Below are 20948 nucleotides of genomic sequence, written 5' to 3'. Positions count from 1 at the left end.
ATAGCTTTAAGAAGTGCTATAATCTTTGCTACTGTTCTAGAAAATGAGAAGGAACACCTTCCAAATATATAATCCTCTTTGACATGTCATATGCAGAATATAGAAACTAATCATATACAGCATATGTAGTTATTACAATTAATGTAATAATGTTACATGGAATATACCTTTGCAAAGAGACACTGTGGGCCGTATAATTTTCACCCAGCAACTTGTGAAAGTAATGAAAGTTACTTTTTATATTTATTCCACTTAAATACAGAAATTACAATACGGTCCTTTATATTTTTACTGTCTTTGTTTTCATTTATCATATTATATCCAGTAGCAAAAATAAAGTATATTTTCTTTTCAGAAATTTGCTGTAACATTAGAACAATATTGATGAGAACCAGTCATTCGGCCCAACAAAGCTCATCCTATCCTGCTAATTTCTCTAAAATAACGTCATGTTTTAAAGGAATACTTGGTAGCTTACTTCATATGTGTATGGTTATCTTTCTAACACTTGTATGAAGTTTACTCTTAACAAATTTCCATGCTTGCCTCCATGTTGGTGAAAAATTAATTTTAAAGTAGCACCTTAAATCTACCTTATCAATTCCATTCATAATTTTGAACACTTCAGATACTGATATCTGTCTGCTTTAAATGAAAAGGTTAATTTTTCCTCATAGCCTATACCACTGCAGTCCTACAATCTTGTCTGGTCTAGACATTCTTGCCTGGACTTTCTTCTTTTGTAGTATGGAGACCAACACTGCAAAAAAGTATACCAGATGACACCTCACTAGTGCATTGCCTAGCTTAAGCATAACCTCCCTTGACATGTACTCCACACACTGATATATAACTTAACATTCTTTTAGACTAACCCTAACCCTAACCCTGATCACTTCTGTACACTGATGTCGGCAGTGAAGTCTGTATTTTGTACGTCCTTTTCATAAGGGGTACTTTTAAGAACCAAGCTCCTATTGTGTATTGCAGTGTAACTTTTTGAATTCCTAAAGGTGATGCCTTCATGTTTACTTGAACCTGCCACTAATATTCCCAAGACTACAGTATATTTTGTTTAGGTCCATCTCTAATGATGTGGTTGATTCTAAATTATCTGCCATACCACCTACTTTAGAATATTCTGCAAACTTCAGCCAGTTATTTATATATTTATATGGAACCCATTGCTCCTTGGCCTTAAACCAATTTTAAACCAATTTTAAAACCACCTGCAAACTGTTGCCTAAGAGTCACTTATTTTAGTTTGATTACAACCTTCTCATGTGTGACCTTATACCTTTCTGAAAATCATAACAAATAATGTCATATGCACCTCTTTTATCATATGTGTTTGTTGTCTAAAAATGCTGACTGTGCACTAATTTGCCTGTTCCTGCCATGAGATGATCAATCTAATCCTTAACTAGCAAAATACCCATGCTTCGCAGCGGCGAAATACTGGCTAAATATTTTAATTAAGAAAAAAGTAAACATTTTTAAACTGAGGGAAAATATACAAAAAATTATTTGTTAAGGATCTCTTTGTATACCACGTTGTCAGTTCGTCCCTCCGGTTGTAATATGACCAAGCTGTGCGCTGAGCTTACTCTTGAGCATGCAACATACAGTTGGCCATGTGAAAAGCAATCCTGCCTCAAATCAGTGCCAACCTTTTGTAGTGTTTGTCCTTGAGACTTATTAATTGTCATTGCGAAGCAGAGCCTTACTGGAAATTGAACGCGTTTGAATTGAAATGGGAGATTAGATGGTATAACGGGGATGCGAGGAATAAAAACTGTGTCACCTGAGGCACTGCCAGTAAAAATAGTTGCTTCAATTAGGTTGTTTTGTAGAGATGTGACCTGAAGTCTCGTGCCGTTACAAAGTTTTGGTGGCTGTAAGTTTCTCAGTAACATTATTGGTGCCCCAACCATCAAAATGAGATTATGCACATGGGAGTGCCTGGAGGATTTAGAGTGTTGAGAAACTCTATCGGATAATGTACCGCGTCTTCTACTTCTACAACTGAATCAACAGATTGATATGTTTTTGGTTGTGAAGGTAGTTCTTGAAGTAAAATGTGGTTTATAGTCGTAGTCATGTCATTTTTTGGTGTCAGGATAGCTCTCTCTCTTAACCATGACACGTCATTTTGGTGGAGATTTCGTAGATAGGGGTAAACATTTTGAAGAAGGCTTTGTAAGGTATTCACGATGAGACAGAGATTTGTAGGAATATTTATTTTACGATTTTCTTGTATGAAGGTGCCATCACCTATACTCATCAGAAGAGCAGAGAACTCCTCGGCTTTTTTGTCGCCTTTCAAATGAACTCTCATGTTTATTTTTAAAGTAACAACATTGATTTGTGGCCATAGGTATGAAGATTTCAGAGATGCTTTAACTTCATCAGCGCGTGTTCCTCTGGGCACGACTGGTAGGGTTTGGCGGAAGTCTCCAGCCAGTAACACTGTCAAGCCTCCCATAAGTTTGTTGGTGTTTCGGATGTCTTGGAGGGTCCTGTCTAAAGCCTCAATACCTGCTCTGTGTGCCATAGTGCATTCATCCCAGACAATAAGCTGACAATGTCGCAGCACTTCAGCCATGTTGCTCTGCTTTGATATGTTACACATGGGGGATTCAGTATGGTTGAGGTTCAGAGGCAGCTTGAAAGCAGAATGAGCAGTTCTGCCACCCTCTAGAAGAGTTGCAGCAATGCCAGAAGAAGCCACAGCTATGGCAATGTTACGTTTTGCTCGGATTTTTGCAAGGAGAAGGTTTATTAGGAATGTCTTACCAGTTCCTCCTGGAGCATCAAGGAAAAACACCATGCCAGTGGCTGACGTAACGCTGCTCATGATTTGGTCATAAACTGACTTTTGGTCACTATTTAGCAACCGCTCGTTATTTGTGACTATATTGGCCAATTGCGAGGTGTTGTAAGATGTCTCTTTCAAGTACTCGGGATTTGACGTAAGTTGTGCCAGTTCTGTTAAAGGTGAAGGCAAACCGTAATGATGAAGAGATTGACCTCCAATACCAATTACATAGTTTTCAAGCAACTGTAGACAGTTGTTATAGATCAAATGTAACCACTGGTGGACTATTGTTCGTATATGATCTCTTTCAGTCTGTCTCCTAATATCTTCTGCTATGCTGTCTTTATGTTTTTCCCATAGGTTTAAGGGGTTTTCCATTTGGCAGAACACCAACATGACAGCAAACAGTTCACGGATCTTTTGAGGTGAGCGAGACACAGCAGCTTCCTGTAGAGTCTCGTCCCAGTTGATATCGTCATGTAATAAACCGAGTGCCCTGCAGGCTGACTTATAGGTCGGATGTAGGACACCATCAACTGTTCTGAGAGATTTGAAAGATGTGGGACTTGTGATTTTGTTGAGCAGCAGTCGAAGATGGTAGCATTCAGAGTTATTCGGGTGTACAGTGTAGACCCGTCCCAGTACATTATCCTTTTTCACTCCTGAATGTCCTGGTACAGGGTTGCCCTGTTTCCTTCGACGAAACATGTTGTTTGCCCACACATAATATGATAGAATTTCATTATAATGAAGTTGTTTTGCAAAATCATCGTGTTTACAAAGGTCAAAGAACGCTAAAAGGGTGGTTTGTGGTGGATTGTGTACTCTATCGGCAACGTTGCCTTCTGTGAAATAAATTCTTTGTCCGTTCTCAAGATGCACAGCAAGATGAACGACCGAAGGGAAACGTTCGTGAATGGGAAAACAGAAAATGCGCCAGGCTGCTTCAGAGCTACTAATGTAACGACCAGCTTCGTATCGAGATACTTCGTCATTTTCATTTTGTATTGCAAATACTGCCTGGTCACTTCCCTTGTTAACATACTTGCAGATGTATTTGATTGATTTTACTGAACTGCAAAATTCGACATTGATGTGAGCATTGAAGAAGCGGGACAGCACAGGACTATAAGGGACCACCCATCTGTTGTCGATATCTACTCCTTTGATGTTAATTGTATGACCTCGGTATTGAGGGTAACCATCTTCTCCGGTCTGAGTTTCTGAGATGAACGGATGCGGGTACTTCTTAGTGTATATTCTGTTGATCATGCAGGGTGAGTTGATATTATGAGGTCCACATGGGCCATGAATCATGGTGGATTTTACTATTTTGTGTAGGGCAGGGTCAGTCTGTGGATCAGGAATTTCCGCACGGATGACTTGATCGATGAGAGCTATCCTATCTTTTAGCCACAATAGAATGTGTGCATGGGGAATACCTCGCTTTTGCCACTCTATGGTGTACATGTAGCAATTTGTACAGCCGAAAATGTTACTCTTCGTGAGCAAGTCTATCATTTTGCGAATCTTGAGATGAAATACACGATTGATAAGGTTGTGGCGATCGTGAGGTTTTTGACGTGGAAGGAGAATTTCAGTGATGTCAGGCCATTTAGGATTGCAAGTAAATGTGATGAATAAGTCAGGGCGGCCATAGTGACGTACGTATGTCATTGCATCTTGTGTACGCTCGTGCATATAGCGAGGTCCTCCAGTGAAGGAAGATGGTAATATCACAGCTTGACCAAGTTCTATTAAATCAGTGTCGTTTTTGTCAATAGCATCTTTTAAGTGAACGTAATTTTCAGCTCGTAGTTTTTTCTGATTTAGTCTGATATAAGTTAGTCTTTCTGATTCAATTTTTGCGTACATATCAACTAAAAACTGATTTAATAAAGTTCGGAAGAAAAGGATAGTATTATCATGATGTTGTCTGATCATAAGCCGGTATGAATAGAAGTTTGCTGCAGAGATGGTTTTGTTCATAGGTAACTTACTGGTAGCATGAACTTGAGGTATAGACACAGAATAGCCGTCTTCACTATAGCAGAACATGAGAGGATATTGAAGTGCATCATAGGATCTGTGGGTTTCCTTAATGCGTTGTAGTTTATTGTCTCTGGTTTTCAAGACAATATCTCTATTGTTGAACGTTTGCCCAACGATGACAACACCAACTTGATGAACTGTGGGTTTATTAAATCTGCCTTTGTGTGCATGTAATGGTTTTTTGTCTGCGTGAATGACAACTTTGAAGTCTTTGTCATCATCTGAAATACTGTCCATTGTGGAGTGGAAGTCCTGGATGTAAGTGTTACAGTCATGGAGCATTTTTTGTAATTGCTTGACCAGGGGTATGTTAAGTCCAGAAAAATTAGCGCAGCGGATTTGTGCTTCCTTTTCATCGTCCCCGACGAAATAAATTTGCAAAAATTTGTGTTCCTCACTCAGCATAGGTAAAAGACTGCCAATCAAGTGATACACTTGTCCGTGAACTTTAAATGAAGGCATAAAATCCTTTATGAACAGTAAACTAAGTGTAAAATACCTACACAATAACTATAACAATCTTAACAAATGAACAATAAAACAGCGGAGAACCCGTGTATTAAATAAAACCTACACAACAACTGTAATGATTAAATAAAAAGGCTGCTTCCTTGGCGAAGCAAGGAAAAAGGACGGCCTTATATGTCGTTCGTTTTTAAAACAGTGTTTAAACTGTGAAAAGGCTGCTTCCTTGGCGAAGCAAGAAAAGGAATGAAGACACCGCAGCGAAGAACGGCCTTATATGGGCAGGCAGTCAGTTAAGTGGGAGGCGTGCTGATTTCCGCAGCAGCCGCACTTATGAATATGCTAAGCACAGTCCTTCACCCGCGAATATTTACCTTATATGGGCAGGCACTCAATCACGTGGGAGGCGTGATGATGCCAGACGCAAGACGCAACCGCCTCACACGGCGACCGAGCTGCCCGCTATGGCCGTGTACAGTATACGAAAGTAGGTTCCAGTTATGACCGTTACACGTAGAATTTCGAAATGAAACCTGCCTAACTTTTGTAAGTAAGCTGTAAGGAATGAGCCTGCCAAATTTCAGCCTTCCACCTACACGGGAAGTTGGACAATTAGTGATGAGTGAGTGAGTGAGTGAGTCAGTGAGGGCTTTGCCTTTTATTAGTATAGATAATTGTTGCTATTAATTTGCCTGTGAAGCATATCAAGCTTACTGGCCTAAAGTTATTTGGATCAGCCAAATCACATTTTTAGATGCCCCAGGCAGAAATAAAAATAAGCTCATAAGTTCATTGACTTAAAACACATCTGACTCTTCTGTTTTAAAATCTTAAATATGTTGAAAACTAATAAAATCCCAGGAACTTTTGGGTAATGTAAGAAATGAAAGTCATCATTTATTAGGCCTTATTACACATATTTGAGCAGTCACTAGAGAAAGGAGAAGTACTTGAGGACTGGAAAGTTGCAAATGTGACTCCAATCTTCAAGTAGGGAGACAAAATGGATCTTGGTAATTATAGACCAATTACTTTTGTGCCATGCAAAATTTTGGGAACTATAATAAGAAACACATTAGAAATGTATTTATATAAAAATAACAAACTAAATAACAGCTAGCATGGGTTTATGAGGGGAAGATCTTGCCAAACCAACCTTTTACAGGCAACTGCAATACTTGACAAAAGCAAAGCATATGACATTGTTTACTTTCAAAAAGCCATTGATACAGCCTCACACTGAAAACTAATTCTAAAACCAGAAGCTGTAGGGATCTGCTGCAACCTACAAAACTGGATCTCAAGTTGGTTAACTGGCAGGAGACGAAGAGTACGAGTAAGAGAAGAATGTTCCATGTGTAGGTGAGGTCATCAATGGAGTGCCTCAGGGGTCTGTCCATGAACTGTTACTTTTTCTGATTTATAGTATTGATTTTGATTCTTGTGTAGACAGTAAACCTGTGAAGTTCGCAGATGACATTAAAACTGGAGGAATTGCAGACTCTAAGGAGGCAGAAAAAACAATTCAGAAAGCCTTGGAGAAGCGTCAGACCTAGACGAACACTTGGAAAGTGCAGTTTTAATGTAAAAAAGTGCAAAGTGCTACATGTTGACTAAAGGAATATCAATTACAAATACAAGATGAGAAACTCTGTCCTACTGGAAGCAACCTCAGAAAGGGATTTAGCTTTTTATGCTGACACAACATTTTCATCATCTAAGCAGTGTGTTGAAGCCATAAAATTAGTAAATAAAATGTTAGGTTATATTGTACGAACTGTTGAATATAAATTGAGGGATGCTCAGACTGTTGAGGCCATATCTGGAGAATTGTGTGCAGTTCTGGTTACCACACTACAAGAAAGACATTGCAGCACTTGAAGATATGTAGAGAGGAGCAACCTGGTGCATCTCAGTACTTAAAATACATAATCTGACAAACTCTGGGAGTTAAGCCTGTTTTGTTTGGAGTAGAGAAGACAGTGTGGGGACCTAATCCAGGTATTTAAAATCATTAAAGGCATGGATTAAGCAGATCCAGCAGAATTCTTTCAACTTAACGGCGAGTCATGTGCTTGTGGACACCAGTTGTTAGGACTGAAGCCAAAAAGCACTTTTTAAATTAAGAGTTGTGACAATCTGGAAGAAACTACTGAGTTCAATCAGAAACCTTGACAAACTTTAAGCATCTGGGTGAAATTCTGGGACATCTTAGCTATTAGCTAAACAAATGGGCCTGATGGGCTGAATTGTCTCCTGTTGTTTGTCATTTAGAAACTTAAAAAATAAAACAAATCTATATTTTAAGGACTGTATTTCTCTTAATTATATTTTTTCTTATGTAAGTGTACATTATTTATCATTTGCATACTATTTATTCATTATTTTTCTTATCTACATTTAATCTGTTTTTCTTTGCATGTAACTACTTCTTTGACATCCTTTGTAAGAAAATATGTACTTTGTATGAAAATGTGCTGAAGAAATACATGTTGTTGCCAAATTTCTTGTGATTCTTTTATTATTGGACAATATTTAATATATTCTAGTCTATAGGAGTTTCCCTAATGTGAATTGATTTATGAAAAGCATGGGTTAAGCGTTTAGATTAACTGACATCTCCTGCATATGTAGACCTCTGGAATGCAGGCCTCTTTGAAGGAAACATCTAAAAAGTCCCAACATTGTCTGGGAAGAGAATTGTATTGGCCTAATTTTTAAAATAGATTTGGGTGACTGTTAAACTTTCTTTTAAAATTAAGCAAGCATTGTGGTTTCTTAATTGAGATTTTAATACCACAGAAGCACTCTAAAGTACCTGAATTTACAGTTAAAAATGCTCTCATACTTTCTTCCCGCTGCTACCCGCACACTATACAGTGTCTGCTGAATGTGTCTTTATCTGTACTGAAATTTTCCATAGTTTTGTCTGTTTCCATAGGTGACTGCCTCTTCAGCACTTTCTTTTTTTCCTTTCTAGGCCAGTGTCACTATCTATACCAGGGGTGGGCAAAGTCATTCCTGGAGGGCCGCAGTGGCCGCTGGTTTTTGTTCCAACCCAGTTGCTTTATTAGAAAACAATCCTTGCCAATAATTGCATTTCATGGCTTGTTAGTGCTTTAACTCTGCTATGTCAAGTCATTCTCATATTCTAGGTGTTTTTGTCCATTCTAAGGATATCATCCAAATACTTTGAAGTGTAAAACGGATGGGTAATTCTCAATCCTTCACTTTTTTTCTCTTCTCTTTCCTTCCAAGTATTTAATTAAACCAAATAGTGCACAATAAATACACACAGGTGTAAAGGTTAACAAGCAAAATGGATAACTGCTGGTTTCTTTTGTCATTTGCATCTTATTGCTAATAAGGAGAAATTAAAAACCGAGAATGCGGCTGTTTAAGACTTAAATAAGCAATAAGGGTTCAAAATCTTAACGAGGGAGACAACTAAAGTGAAGCAGAAGTGTTACTTGAGCAATAAATGCTTCTTATTAAGCAATTGGGTTGGAACAAAAACCTGCAGCCACTGCGGCCCTCCAGGAATGACTTTGCCCACCCCTGACAATACTAGTTTAATGCCCCACTTTTCTGAGTGTGTTCTTTATCCTTGTGAACACTCACCAGCTTAAGTGGGATGTAACCAACTTACATAGTATTTTTTTCTATCCTATAATTCTTTCCATCTCTGGAGCCATTTACTTATTTACTATTAGCGGCTACAAGCTGGTTAATTATTTACCTACAGTCCAGCTGCTTCTGCTGCTTGTTGTTCTCCTGTATGGTGCTACACCTCCAGCATCACTTTCTGGTACTGCAGAGCTTAGCAATCACCATTCGCTCATATAATAAATAACTTTGCTTCCATACAGGTGAAAATGAAGCTGCAAAAAACCCTTGTCAAGATAACAAAAGCTGTAAAAAGAAACTCCAGGGTCATGTTAAATTTCATCAAAAAATCACTCTGGAATAACACATATCTCTGTGCACCAAAAAAGGATAATATTACCATGCAGTACACTCACTGTATATGAAAGAACAATTAGAGAAAATAATAACAGTAAACATTGTGCCTTAATCTGGAGGTCTACATAGTATCAATTTTTGTATCTCACTCCAGGTCACTCCCAAACAACTCCTACCTGCTTCCTCCTGCTCCCAGAAGTGTTCCTCCTTCTCCTGACTGCATTTTTGTTTCCCCTCTGAAAGGCACATAAATTAGGTATACAGTTTACTGTAAGTGGTGGCTCTGAGGCTAGGGATCTGTGCTGGCAATCAAAAGATTGCTAGTTCAGTTCCCATAAATGCCAGAAGTGATTCCATTCCGTTGGGCCCTTGAGCAAGGCCCTTAACCTGCAATTGCTTCGTCCTGGGTGTGACATTAATCTGCATCCAGCCCTGCAAGCAGGTCCTCCAACTTACAGGGAAAACCTGGGGGTTGGTGGCAGGATTGGAACTCCAGCCATCATAAAAAAAAACACACACTGTACCAGTGTGGTGTTGAGGTGTCACTCGCTGCACTCAGTTCCCAATCCAGGTGGTTCATCGTCGTGTGGTGAGTATGGCAGCGCGCTATCAGCACATGCTCCCAACCTCTCCTCTCTCTTTTACCGTAAGTGGCTTCTTTAAACCACAATACTTCAACCACTAATCATTATCATGCCTCTGACTTTACAAGTTGTTCTGCATATGCACTGCAATGCCTGTAATGATAAATTCAAAAACTCAGTTTTTAAAAAGAAAAAGAGGTGTCACAGATGTGCACAAGCTATCTTTTTCTTCTTTTACAACCACATATGCTCTTACAGTGAAACAGAATTGATGAGAATACTGATGGTAATTTATTTATTTACTTTTCAAGAGGCAGTTTTCTCAGAAGTTCAACTTTACTGTGACTGCTTGCTTGCAACCACATGAATAAAGTCTCACAGCCTGTGCTCACACTTCTTAAATTTAGTCCCTCATCACAAAACCTTGAGTTGGGCCCTGTGAAAATTCCACCAAAGTACAGACCACTACCCTAATAACAACAACAACAACATTTATTTATATAGCACATTTTCATACAAAAAGTAGCTCAAAGTGCTTTACATAATGAAGAAAAGAAAAATAAAAGACAAAGTAAGAAATTAAAATAAGACAACATTAGTTAACATAGAAAAGGAGTAAGGTCTGATGGCCAGGGTGGACAGAAAAAACAAAAAAAAACTCCAGAAGGCTGGAGAAAAAAATAAAATCTGTAGGGGTTCCAGACCACGAGATCGCCCAGTCCCCTCTGGGCATTCTACCTAATATAAATGAAATAGTCCTCTTTGTAATTAGAAATTAATCAAACTATTGTCACTTTTCAGCTACTGTATTATATTATAGAAATGATGAATGCATTATTTCATACAGCCCTCTTCTTAGTGAGTTTAACATCAGTTCTGTTTTGTTATGTCTAAGATAAATATTTTACCTAAATAATATCATTGATTATAGTAATTATGACTGAAAACACTTCATCTTAATCATGCGTCGTATAATGAAAGGTATACTCTGAAAGTACAGAACGCTACAAGAAAGACATAACAGCACATGAAGGTGTGTAGTGGAGAGCAACCAACTGCATCCCAGGACTTAAGGCCATGTCCTACTCTGACAGATACAGATAATTAAAGCTGTTTAGTCTCAAGCAGAGGAGACTACATTGGGGCACAATCCAGATCTTCAAAATTCTCAAAGGCATTGATAAAGCAGATCCAGCAGAATTCTTTTAACTTAAAGGCAAATCATATATTTGGATCCAAGTGGAATTTAAGGGAAAGTGATGTAAAATATGATACAAACAGCAATAAAGAGTTGGGGCACCATCTTGGTGACTCCATATAACTGAATCAGAAAACAAGGAAAACACGTAGCAAATGCTGAATAGTTTTTTTCTGACCTGGAGTTCTAAATAGCAACTGAATCAAGATGGCCGATTTCTGGGTTATGAGTTCAAGTGGCTAGAAGGGTAGAGTCCAGGTGTACGGACACGTGGCTGTCAATCTTATGTTCTGTAGGGGAGGAGAAGAGAAGGCATTAGTACCCAGCACCAATCCCTGGTCAGGTGAGTAATTACCATCACCAAAGCCTTAAAGCTGTATTCCATGTGCACTCAAGTGACAGTACACTTATTACTAAAGCCAGGAAACACTTCTTTCTCCACAGTGACTGCTCGTTTCCACCCATATCAGTAAATTCTCACCACCTGTGCTTTCTCACACTTCCTTAAATTTAGTCCCTCACTAGAAAACCTTGAGTTGAGTCTTGTGAAAATTCCACTAGGGTACAGACCTCTATGCTGATCAAACTAATGTCACTTGCAGCTACTGTGTTGTATGTTAAAAATAACAAATTCATTATTTCATACAGTTCTCTTGCCCTTTTTATGCAATGTGGTAACATTATTCGTGATTTTAGCATCAGTTTTATTTTGTTATGTACAGTATAAGATACCTAAATACGCTATCGTGGATGTCAGATCCATGTGTTTCCATTTCACCCACTTTTTCAGACATTTGTGTTTATTCGTAGTTGTTTAATACAATTCAAAATTTCAGGGCATACACTTTTTTTTCAGTTACATTTACAATATCCTGCATCATTTTATTACAGTTCATCCTGACATTTCAACTTTCCTTAAAAATACCTGATCCCTTTTTGTGGTTGCTTTTGTAAACATTTCACTGAACAACAATAAACCTGGTGAAACCAAGACAGGATGAGTGCCTAATGTGACAATTTGACTCCCCTTCTAGAAGTAGAAGGAGGGGAGGTGCAGTGCATTATTCATCTAAATACTTTCCATAGCTTGTCCAGTAAGTAGGGATAATCATGATAAAAGAAAAGGAAATCTAATTTGTAGGAAATTACTTTCTTTCAATGATAATAATGTGAAATGTACAGTATCTGTGTTATATTATGTATTCTGTAAAAGTCAATTTTCTTTTATTTTGTTGTTTATGATGTACTCTGGCAGTAAATTTGGCTTTTCTTTTGTAATGAGCTTTTTGATCTTTATTAATATTTTTTTGTTTTTACCTTTTAAGTCTTTGTATTCTTTCTATCAACCTTCTATAAATGTTCATGGGTTGACTTGACACTTATGACAGAACAAGTTGCTTTAGGGTAGAAAGCGTTAAGCTGCAGGAATTAAAAAAACTCTGACAACAGGCAGAGGAGAGGATTCCTTCTCTATAAGATGGAACGAAGAGCCAGTGCAGGCCCTGCCGCATTGATTCTGTTAAGAGGTGCAGAACTCTATTAGAGATCTTAACCCAGATAATAATGGACCAACTTCTACAGAATGTTGGTCTTCTGAAACATTGTTTATGACATCAAAAGTAAGACTATTATTTAAACAATTATATATGAAAGATCTTACCTTGAGCAAATATAACAGTATTAATCTTCATAATAATTTAAATTATATATTATTTAAATATGTAAATGTTTAAGTTATGTGTAACTTTACATTTTTGTATAAAAAACATTTGTGTATATCAAGCATTAATTTATGCAGCATGGCATAGTAGCTGAGGCATTAAATTTTAAACCACTAAGTTGACGGTTCTTCCCTGGGCCTGAAAATGGATCACATAATTGTTAACTGAAAAGACTTCACCATAAACATGTATCATATAAATAAAGGTACACTCTGAAATTACACCATGCTACAAGAAAGACATAGCAGCACTTGAAGGTGTGCAGAGGAGAGCAACCAAGTGCATCCCAGTACTTAAGGACATGTCCTACACTGACAGACTCTAGGAATTAATCCTATTTAGTCTCGAGCAGAGGAGACTACAAGAGGACCTTATCCAGGTCTTTAAAATTCTCAGAGGCATTAATAAAGCAGATCCAGCAATAATTAGTTCAACTTTAAGGGGAACCTTACTCGTACGCAAGTGGAAATTAAGGGGAAGTACATTTAGGAAAGAAGCCAGGAAGTGCTTCTTTACACAGAGTTGTGGGAATCGGGTACAGACTACAGTGCAGTCAAAGCAGAACCCTTAACAACGTTTAAGAAAAATTAGGATGAGATATTGGGACAACTTAGCTATTGGTGAAACAAACAAGCTTAATGGACTGAATATAGTTTCCTCATGTTTGTGAAATGTCTTATGCTCTTACTAGATGTTCTTATATGATCTTATGAAATAATCTGATTTTGAAGGGCTGGGAAAGGGGATTTCAAGACCATATTGGAGCCTTTGATAATATTTATTTAGACTTTCAAAAGCTCTGTGACACGTTTCTGAACCAGTGGTTATGTCTGTACTTAGAAGTCATGGATATAAGAAGAAGCTCCTTAGTACTGCAAAATGTTGTCAAAAGCAATCAGAAGTTTATTGTGCAGAATTATTTCTGCTAAATGGTGAGCCTCACCCTGAGCAACACCATCACTCAAAATGAAAGCATTGGGGCCTTCAAAGTGTAAAGTAGGACCACTCTTTTAAACAAAGCGTAATGAAAACCTGGAACAAATTACTGAGGTGTATCATCCTGTCTTTAACTACACTTTCTCAGTTTGACCCATGTGATCTGATTTGAAAATCCTTAACCTTGGATCTAAAATTGGGACCTTCATAAAATTTTAGTATTTAAAAAACATCTGTAAAGGTGAATTATTTTAGTAATGCTTGATATTAATTATCAACTAATGAAGTTTTCAACCCAAGCATTAAGCATTTTGTCCTGAGTACAACCAAAATGTGTATGTTTAATGACATTCTTGTACTTCTGGAATTTTATCTTCATGTTGCATTATACAGTAAATGGTAATACGCCATATCATTAGGTTTTTTTTCCAAAGAGAATACCAAGGCAATTGCTGTTTGCAGGATTTACCTTTGGTCATGAGCCTAATCTGCAGAGAATCTTTACCTATGTTGCAGTTCTAAGCATTTTTATCATGAGCACTTTGCATTTGATGGTAATGCTTTTGTGCTCCTTTCATTTCTGAATACAAGAGCAGCAGTAGTTTTAGTGCTTGGTTATTTATGTGTCATGTTTAATTTAAGTTTTTGTTTTGGTTTATATTCTAGCACTTAATAGTTAGTATTCAGTATTTCAGTATTTAACAGTTTACACCGCAGATGACAAGTGGTTGCTGTTGATGTCCATGTATGTGATATGTTCAAACTATGCAGTATTGTGGTTTTATTTTCTCATAGGCATTGATGTTATTTAGAAGACATGTTAGTAGCATTTAATATTATGTTCCATTGTGCTTTTTCTAGGGTCAACGCATATTCAAATTAAAGATGTGTACATCATTACTTTTCCATAATTTGTTTTTTATTTTTCCATATTTACCAACAGTAAATTGATATATACAGAATTTGTGCATAGGCACTTCAATGAGTGTTGGAACAGAAAGACACCACATTACAGAAGACGCTATGTGTCTGCAGCTGATTCTTCAGTTTAATATTTGCATATTAAATTTGCTGTCATTCATTGATTTTATGAATTATTTTAACATATTCCTAATATACACAAAAAAGAAGTTATGTAATGTTATTTTTCCACAATGAATTACAGTGTAGTGCATTAAGTGCTGCACTGAATTGAATCTCCAATTGAAAATATGTGTAGTAAATATAGTAAATTGCACAATAATTAGTAATGCTTAAATGGTAATTTTTTTTTGTATTTTTCTTTATATATGTGTAATTAGCATTTTTATACACATACAAATGTGTAGCTTATTTTAGAAATATTTGACACTCTTCTTCTTCTTTCAGCTGCTCCCGTTAGGTGATGCCACAGCGGATCATCTTCTTTAATATCTTTCTGTCCTCTCCATCTTGTTCTGTTACACCCATCACCCTCATGTGCTCTCTCACCACATACATAAACCTTCTCTAAGGCCTTCCTCTTTTTCTCTTACCTGGCAGCTCTATCCTTAGCATCCTTTTCCCAATATACTCAGCATCTCTCCTCTGCACATGTCCCAACAATCCAACGTGAGCTGACCCTCTAATGTACTCATTTCTAATCCTGTCCATCCTCGTCACACCCAATGCAAATCTTAGCATCTTTAACTCTGCCACCTCCAGCTCTGTCTCCTGCTTTCAGGTCAGTGCCACCGTCTCCAACCCATATAACATAGCTGGTCTCATTACCATCCTGTAGACCTTCCCTTTCACTCTTGCTGATATCCGTCTGTCACAAATCACTCCTGACACTCTTCTCCACCCATTCCACCCTACCTGCACTCTTTTTCACCTCTCTTCCACAATCCCCATTACTCTGTACTATTGATCCCAAGTATTTAAACTCGTCCACTTTTGCCAACTCTACTCCTTGCATCCTCACCATTCCACTGACATTCCTCTCATTTACACACATGTATTCTGTCTTGTTCCTACTGACCTTCATTCCTCTCCTCTCTAGAGCATATCTCCACCTCTCCGGGGTCTCCTCAATCTGCTCCCTACTATCGCTACAGACCACAATGTCATCAGCAAACATCATAGTCCACGGGGCCTCCCGTCTAATCTCATCTGTCAACCTGTCCATCACCATTGCAAATAAGAAAGAGCTCAGAGCCGATCCCTGATGTAATCCCACCTCCACCTTGAATGTATCCGTCACTCCTACCGCAGACCTCTACAATATAGTGTGATTAAGCTAAGCATATTTGGGCCCAGCCAATACTTGCGTGGGAGTCCATTTAGGAAAATGTTGCATCGTCCAGGTGGATGCTACACATTGATGGTGGTTGAAGTTGTTCCCCACTGTCTATGTAAAGCACTTTGATTAGGTTAATTAATAATAATAATAATAATAATAATAATTATTATTATTATTATTATTAGTATGAAGTCTTCCAGCCTTGGGATCTTTTGTATGAACCATGCTACCTGGACAAAGCTTAAGGGTCAAGAGCTCAGCTTTGACTCTGTGTTCCTGTTATACTGGAGACTCTGTTCCTGGGCTTTGACAGCTGTTTGTTTTTAAGAAGTTTAATTAGCATTAAGCATCAGGAAAATTACTGTTTTTCTATAATCTTCAAGTGTTTTTATTCTGCAATTATCTGTTTTGTCGTGGGTGTTTTCAGTGGAGGGATTAGGCAATTAAGGAAAGTTGTCAGTGAAAAGATTTCAATTTTTAGTGAGCATTGGCCTCTACAAAATACAGAAGCAAACTGGGTACTGTACATACTGGCATGAGATTTTTTGTTATGTCTACAGTCTGCAGTAGTTAGTGGTGCAGAACATTTTTGACTTTCAGTAAAATGAAGGTTCACCTAAGAATGTACAGTTTTGAATGCAAGGTTCTTGAAATGTTTTATATTAACAGAAGTTTTTTTTTTCATAACATTTTAAATCAAGCAATGACGCATCTTTGAAATAAAATAGTGTGATTCCCATGTGGGGTTTGCCTACAGTAGTTTGTTTATTTGCCTTTGGTAGTTGCAGCAGATTGCCTGCAGGCACAGAGGAAAGGAAAAACCACTCCATGTACCTTCTTATTGTAAAATCCTATTGAGTCAAGGCTAACAGAATACCTCTGCTTTCAGGTGATCTTAAGTCATAAATGCTTGTGTTAAAAATGCCAACCTGGTCACCCAGGAGGAACAGTTCTCCGTGGCACAATGTTCTCTTTAATTTCTGGCTGCACAAAGTTTTAGAAATAAAGCAGGGATGCCAGGAGAATACTGGTTTGTGTTTCAATGTCAAGTCACATGTTTCACCAAGGGATAACTTTTTTTCCTTTATTTTTATTGTATTTTATTTTTAGTCTTTAGGCACTAGGCCATTCTAGCACAGAACATCCAAAGTGTAGAGTTGTAATGCTTTAGAAATGTGAAGGTCAAAACTTGCAGCAACATTTTACACAGTCCGTCCTCTGTACGGCAGTGAAAACATTTTTCTTACAGAGTAAAATAATTGTTAATTTGTAATGACAGAATGTGTACCATAGGAGCATAGACTGTAAGCCAGCTTTTCATGCCTTTATGTACAGTAAATCTCAGCACAAGCAGATTTAGAGTGTACTAAATCATTTTGGTCTGTTTGTTTATGTGATTATTTTATTTATCTAACAGTGCTGCCCATCTGAAACAGGTTAAAAACTAAGTAATGAATTTAGATCTTTGAGTTAATGCTTGCAGTCCACTACATATTGGAATGTATTTTGTAATGCAGGGAGTATTAAAATACATTGCATTTGTCATTCCAACAGATGGTGCATTACTAACATTTGTTATAATAAAATGCATTACTACAAATGCATGTGATTCTTCCTCAGTTGGAATGATATATGCAATGCATATGTCTCTGTTACATGGCATTAATTATAGGATTCATAAAAGCAGTGTTATTGCTTGTGATGTAAAAACACAAGATGTTTGTGCCATCTGTTGGAATGACAAAACTACAATACATTTTATTACAAATGTTTTTGATGCACCATATTTTGGAATAACAGAGTAAAATACTTTCTAGTAGAAAGTCCAAAGCAAGCTTCCCCAGTAAACCACAAATGGAAGTCTCATAAACAGAAAATATCAGATTTAAAAACAAAATCTCTCCTGACAATGTATTAAGAAAAAGTCATGGATGAGATATCAGCCCCTCACAAGATACATCCACACCCACAAGATTGTCCTGAGAAGTGGAACGAAAAGAGCTGCAGAAGAAAATGCAATCAGATATGGGAGAAATGTACAAACATTGAATAAACAGCGGCCAGATACAGAACTAAACCCAGGTCCGTGAAGCAATTAGACAACAGCAATGTCCAATGACATCAGGAAAAGTACTGCACTGCAGAAAAATGAAATCCAAGCAAGTGAAAAGTATTTACAGTGCATCCGGAAAGTATTCACAGCGCACCACTTTTTACACCTTTTGTTATGTTACAGCCTTATTCCAAAATGGAATAAATTCATTTTTTTCCTCAGAATTCTACACACAACACCCCATAATGACAACATGAAAAAAGTTTACTTGAGATTTTTGCAAATTTATTAAAAATAAAAAAATTGAGAAAGCACATGTACAAAAGTATTCACAGCCTTTGCCATGAAGCTCAAAATTGAACTCCGGTGCATCCTGTTTCCCCTGATCATCCTTGAGATGTTTCTGCAGCTTAATTGGAGTCCACCTGTGGTAAATTCAGTTGATTGGACATGATTTGGAAAGGCACACACCGGTCTATATAAGGTCCCACAGTTGACAGTTCATGTCAGAGCACAAGCCAAGCATGAAGTCAAAGAAATTGTCTGTAGGCCTCTGAGAAAGGATTGTCTTGAGGCACAAATCTGGGGAAGGTTACAGAAAAATTTCTGCTGCTTTGAAGGTCCCAATGGGCACAGTGGCCTCCATCATCCGTAAGTAGAAGAAGTTTGAAACCACCAGGACTCTTCCTAGAGCTGGCCGGCCATCTAAACTGAGCGATCGGGGGAGAAGGGCCTTAGTCAGGGAGGTGACCAAGAACCCGATGGTCACTCTGTCAGAGCTCCAGAGGTCCTCTGTGGAGAGAGGAGAACCATCCAGAAGGACAACCATCTCTGCAGCAATCCACCAATCAGGCCTGTATAGTAGAGTGGCCAGACGGAAGCCACTCCTTAGCAAAAGGCACATGGCAGCCTGCCTAGAGTTTGCCAAAAGGCACCTGAAGGACTCTCAGACCATGAGAAAGAAAATTCTCTGGTCTGATGAGACAAAGATTGAACTCTTTGGTGTGAATGCCAGGCATCACATTTGGAGGAAACCAGGCACCACTCATCACCAGGCCAATACCATCCCTACAGTGAAGCATGGTGGTGGCAGCATCATGCTGTGGGGATGTTTTTCAGCGGCAGGGACTGGGAGACTAGTCAGGATAAAGGGAAAGATGACTGCAGCAATGTACAGAGACATCCTGGATGAAAACCTGCTCCAGAGCGCTCTTGACCTCAGACTGACCTCAGATCTTTCAGCAGGACAACGACCCAAAGCACACAGCCAAGATATCAAAGGAGTGGCTTCAGGACAACTCTGTGAATGTCCTTGAGTGGCCCAGCCAGAGCCCAGACTTGAATCTGATTGAACATCTCTGGAGAGATCTTAAAATGGCTGTGCACCGACGCTACCCATCCAGCCTGATGAAGAGGAATGGGCGAAACTGGCCAAGAATAGGTGTGCCAAGCTTGTGGCATCATATTCAAAAAGACTTGAGGCTGTAATTGCTGCCAAAGGTACACTTCGACAAAGTATTGAGCAAAGGCTGTGAATACTTATGTACATGTAATCTCTCAGTTTTTTTTATTTTTAATAAATTTGCAAAAACCGCAAGTAAACTTTTTTCATGTTGTCATTATGGGGTGTTGTGTGTAGAATTCTGAGGAAAAAAATGAATTTAATCCATTTTGGAATAAGGCTGTAACATAACAAAAGGTGGAAAAAGTGATGCGCTGTGAATACTTTCCGGATGCACTGTATATCATGACATTAAATCTTGTTTCCCTTATTGTAAGAATTATTGAATTATCAGAAAATTTGTATTTACAATTATTTGGCTTACTTTAAGAAATCTTATCAAGTAAATTTTTCTTACCCCATTGGCAGATTTTTTTGCTAAATAAAAGCAAAATAACTTTTTTTTGTAGTTTTTGCATATTCATTTTTTGTAGTGTGTTCATCATCCTCATTAAATGCTATATACATTTAGAAAACCCTTTATATAACAGTGGACTACTTTTGAGATGCAAAAGCTATCAAGATATAACAAGGTATATCATATCATTTAACTACTTCTTTTTTATGCAATATAAAATGCCTTACCTTTATTTTGGTTTTAGTCTAATTGACTAAATTTATTAGATTACATTAACTGAAAGAGAGCTTCTGCCTAAAAATGAAAAAAATAAAACCTTCCTTTTCATCATCACATGCCAACAGTAAAGAATGTTGTTGTTTGATACTCTGCTCTACAAACCCCAAACAAAAATTCAAAATTGTTAAAAAAAATAGAATAAACCTTTCAGCTAGTTGAATGGAATCTTGAATGAATCCTACAGTGTTAGGAAAGCTTTTTGCGTGAGGCTTGTTGATCTTTAAGCTTCTGTAATCTAGTAGGCGTGTAGCAGATACTGGAGACATACCTGATACTCATTTGAATTGCTAGAAGGTTTCTTCTTCTAGAAAATAGAAAAGAGTGTTGCTTATAAACAGAGCACTGTACAATTGTAAAATATGATGTATTCATTTTTATGAACTTTTTTTATTTGAGGAGCCACAGGAGTGGCTTTTATCTGACAGAGCCCAGCATTTTATTATTTAAAGAACTTTGTGTGTGACATATTTACATTTTAGTTTGTGTTTAATGTTTGATAATTGTTTGTATTCAATGCTGTTTGACATTTTTCTGTGTTTTTATTCCTTTTGGACCCCTTTGAATATTTGTGAAGTATCCAGAGCAAGGGAAAGGTATTATATAAATAAAATATATTATTATTATTAATGAGGTCTTGTGAACAGGGTATATGAATATTATTTACACTTTTAGGATGTATGCAAAATGTATTTAACCCTAACTTAACTATACAACAGAGCTTTAAAAGTGGTGCCTGTAACCCACATTAATAAAAGCACAA

The 20948-nt window shown here is 37.6% G+C and overlaps 1 protein-coding gene and 1 long non-coding RNA gene across 2 annotated transcripts in view; one reads left to right on the top strand and one right to left on the bottom strand.

Moving 5' to 3' along the window:
* LOC114645928 (protein kinase C-binding protein NELL1-like) overlaps positions 1 to 20948 on the top strand; it is a 1522815-nt gene that overhangs the window by 38715 nt on the left and 1463152 nt on the right. The gene's annotated exons all lie outside the window — the stretch shown is intronic.
* The window catches only part of LOC127526750 (uncharacterized), a 485290-nt gene continuing 470006 nt past the window's right edge, over positions 5665 to 20948 (bottom strand). The window contains exon 2 of the long non-coding RNA XR_007934180.1: positions 5665 to 5868. This is a non-coding gene — a long non-coding RNA (uncharacterized LOC127526750). The remainder of the gene's footprint in view (positions 5869 to 20948) is intronic.

This window comes from Erpetoichthys calabaricus, chromosome 2, assembly GCF_900747795.2.
Source record: "Erpetoichthys calabaricus chromosome 2, fErpCal1.3, whole genome shotgun sequence".
Taxonomy (NCBI): Eukaryota; Metazoa; Chordata; class Cladistia; order Polypteriformes; family Polypteridae; genus Erpetoichthys; species Erpetoichthys calabaricus.
The sequence above is the reverse complement of the archived record's forward strand: the minus strand, read 5'-3'. Positions and strand labels throughout refer to the sequence as shown.